Raw genomic sequence first — 4,199 nt, 5'->3', positions numbered from 1 at the left:
CTTCCGTTCACTCTTTTTCCGGTACTCTATGGTTTGCATGGGCAGAGCGTAAGCGCGCTTCCGGTCTCCCTTAGCAACTGAGGACGCCGGAAGTCAGGGACTGCACAGTCTTTCGGCGGGTCCTTGAGTCCTGCAGTGCTTCTAAGACTAGCCCTTTTAGGTCGGGGCGAGATCCAACAAGAATGGAAACGGCTAAGTGCTTTTTCGCCCTTTGCATGTTTGTCCTCTACTTCGCAGATTGACTCGTCCCTACAAGTTTCTTCTAATCCCTGTAGCAAACCTGTAGCTTTGTGCCTCTCTCTCTCCCTGTGTGTGTGTTAACAATAGTATTGTTCAGTGACCTTTCCTAAAGTGCAAAACCATAAGCAATATGGAATTGGACATGAAGTCTCTTCAGCTTCATTTCCCGCCACTGCCCATTCGACTGTGGGGTCCAACCACCCTTAAATTACAAATATTTGTTCCCTCGACCGTCTTGCTTTTCCATTCAATCAGACTCTTTCCTTGCGTACCTGTTCTTCATAACACTACTCTCTCATTCTTATCTAAAAAGGTTTCTTAACATCTAACAACTACTCCGTTCTCCGTCTTAAAATTGGGTGCTCCTCCTCTGTGTTCCCCTAATGCCTGGGGCTAACTCCTACGTATAATAATGGTTAAAAGGATGAAATTTTAATCCGGATTCCACCACAAAATGTGTAACCTTGGGCAATGAAGATGATAATGGTTAACACTTACAAAAAGCTTAATATCTGTGGGTAAACTTTCTTAGAAGTTTATAGACATGTATATACATATACGTGTGTGTGTGTATGTGTACATATACTAACTTAATTTTTAAATTTATGAAGTATTATTGAAATCAAAGAGATAGTGATTAATAGTGCAATCTCTGCATTCAAACTCCTGGGCCAAATCCTGGTTCTTAGTAGATACTGTGGACAGGCTAGTTACTCTATGCCTTAGTTTCCTCATCTATAAAATAGAGTAAGCTAAATAACACTCCCTTGCAGAATTGTTTTATGAATAGTAAAAGATAAAATTCAAGTACCTAGCAGTAGTAATGATCATCATCATTTCATCATATAATCGTCATTTTTTCTTAATATTTTATTTTTAAGTAATCTTTACACCTAACCTGAGGCTCGAACTCACAATCCTGACATCAAGAGTCACATGTTCCATAACTGAGCCAGCCACGCACCCGTATAATCATTCTCATAACGTGCGTAGATGGAAAACTTCTTGAAGTCAGGCACTTTATTCCATTGGTGTCTATATCCTTTGTATCAAAGTCATTGAATGCCCAAATTTAATTATGTCCAATTTTAGTCATTCTATTTGCTCTATTTTATTATTAAATTGATAAAATCCCTTACTATAAACATGTAAACAATATTTTATAAATCTTACATCATAGAGCTGCCCATCATTTATTTTTTTTTTAATTTTTAAAAAATTGTTTCAGGAGTAGAATTTAGTGATTCATCACGTATATATAACACCCAGTGTTCATCCCAACAAGTGCCCTCCTTAGTACCCATCACTCATTTAGCAACCCCCCCCCCCCACCTCCACCTCCTCTCCAGCAACTCTTAGTTTGTTCTCTATGGTTAAGAGTCTATTTCTTGGTTTGCATCTCTCCCCCAGCTGTGTTGTGTTCATTTGTTCTGTTTCTTAAATTCCACATATGAGTGAAATCATATGGTATTCATCTTTCTCTGACTTATTTTGCTTAGCATAACACATTCTAGTTCCATCCACGTTGTTGCAAATGGCAAGATTTAATTCTTTTTAATTGCAGAGTAATATTCCACTGTATATATGCACCACATCTTCTTTATCCATTCATCAGTCAATGGAAATTTGGGCTCTTTCCATAATTTGGCTATTGATAATGCTGCTATAAACATTGGGGTGCATGTGCCCCTTTGAATCAGCATTTTTGTATCCCTTGGATAAATACCTAGTAGTGCAATTTCTGGATTGTAGGGTAGTTCTACTTTTAATTTTTTGAGGACCCTCCATATTGTTCTCTAGAGTGGTTGCACCAGTTTGCATTTCCACCAACAGTGCTAAAGTGTCCCCTTTCTCCCCATCCTCGCCAACATCTGTTGTTTCCTGAGTTGTTAATTCAGCCATTCTGACAGATGTGAGATGGTATCTCATTGTGGTTTTGATTTGTATTTCTTTGATTATGAGTGATGTTGAGCATCTTTTCATGTGTCTGTTAGCCTTCTGGATGTCTTCTGTGGAAAAGTGTCTATTCATGTGTTTTGCCCATTTCTTCCCTGGATTATTTGGGTTTTTTTGGGTGTTGAATTTGATAAGTTATTTATAAACTTTGGATACTAACCCTCTATCAGATATGTCATTTGCAAATATCTTCTCCCATTCCATTGGCTGCCTTTTAGTTTTGTTGGTTGTTTATGAGCTGCCATCATTTATATTCATCTTTCATCTTTTAAAATATGCTCTTTCCTTCTGAAAAAAAAAATAAAATATGCTCTTTCCTTCTGGTTATCAGACCTTTCTCATTTAAGGTTCTCTTTTTGCTTTCCTCAACATTTACATACTCCTTGATCAAGATCATTTTTGTTCTTGGTTTCAGATATCATTAAATACTGATAAATCCTAAAGCAAAATTTCCACCTCCAACTGTAACCTGAATGTTTCTACCCAGATATCCTAAAATAACTTCAAAGGCAGCAAATCCAAAACTTAATCTTATCTCCAAAACTGCTTGTTCCACCTAAATACTTACCTATCTATATTAGTGGTGTGTCCCAAGACCCACCTGATGCCCCAAATTAGATACCTCAATTACCTTCAACTCTAACTTTTGACCTACTCTCTGGAATCTGACCTTGACCTTTCCTCTCTATTGATACTGCCTTATCTTTCAACTGAAATAATGCCACTGCCTTCCCAATGCCCTTTTTGCCTCCATTTTCTTTTCCTTCTGATCTGTCTTCTGTACTGCTGTCATAATTTTCACCAAATATTTTTCTAAATCAGAAATCTGACCATTCTCCTCAAATGTATTACTCACCACAGAAGTCTTCTCTTCCATGGCTTGACATTGTCTATGAAATAATGTCCATACATTTGCAATCTCATTCCCTTCACCCCATCTTACAGTGTGTGCTGGTAAATGTTTAACAACCAGATCTCCAGTAAAAAAAAAAGTTCTGATTTGTAGTGCTTACCACAGTTATAAATATAGTCACAAAGGGCAATTTCAAGCTATCCTGAAGTCACCAAACACTGAACACAGAATTGGGAACAGATGCATGCATTTGGTTCTCATGAACTAGTAGGAGCCAACTTCAGAATAAAACTGTTCAGTAAAGACTCTGATTCTATTTACCTTCACACCATGCACTCTCCCCTACAAGATTTTAGCACGAATAATCTCAAGCATGTACTACTTCTGTTAAATATAATGTAACTGAGAAAATTTGAAGATGTAACTGGCTTTACTGAAGAAACAATAATTGGCTTTACTGAAAGATTCATGAACTAGGCAGCATCCAATCTAGCAACTAGAGGGGAACTCCAAGGAGAGGTGTTGTACAAAATGGAAGGTTTTTATAGGAAGGAGGGTGGGGCTGGGAATGCAAGCGGTCCAGCCACTCTGGAAAACAGTATGGAGGTTCCTCAAAAAGCTAAAAATAGAACTACCCTATAGGACCCAGCAATTGCACTACTAGGCATTTATCCACAGGATACAGGTGTGCTGTTTCGAAGGGACACATGCACCCCCATGTTTATAGCAGCACTATCAACAATAGTCAAAGTATGGAAAGAGCCTAAATGTCCATCAATGGATGAATGGATAAAGAAGATGTGGTATACATATATATATATACAATGGAGTATTACTCGGCAGTCAAAAAGAATGAAATCTTGCCATTTGCAACTACGTGGATGGAACTGGAGGGTATTATGCTAAGTGAAATTAGTCAGAGAAAGACAAAAATCATGACTTCACTCATGGGGACTTTAAGAGACAAAACAGATGAACATAAGGGAAGGCAAATAAAAATAATATAAAAACAGGGAAGGGGACAAAACAGAAGAGACTCATAAATATGGAGAACAAACTGAGGGTTACTGGAGGGTTTGTTGGAGGGGGGATGGGCTAAATGGGTAAGGGGCACTAAGGAGTCTACTCCTGAAATCATTGTTGCACTGTA

The sequence above is a fragment of the Panthera leo genome, chromosome B4 (assembly GCF_018350215.1).
Source record: "Panthera leo isolate Ple1 chromosome B4, P.leo_Ple1_pat1.1, whole genome shotgun sequence".
Classification (NCBI taxonomy): Eukaryota; Metazoa; Chordata; class Mammalia; order Carnivora; family Felidae; genus Panthera; species Panthera leo.
Note: the sequence above shows the minus strand (reverse complement) of the source record.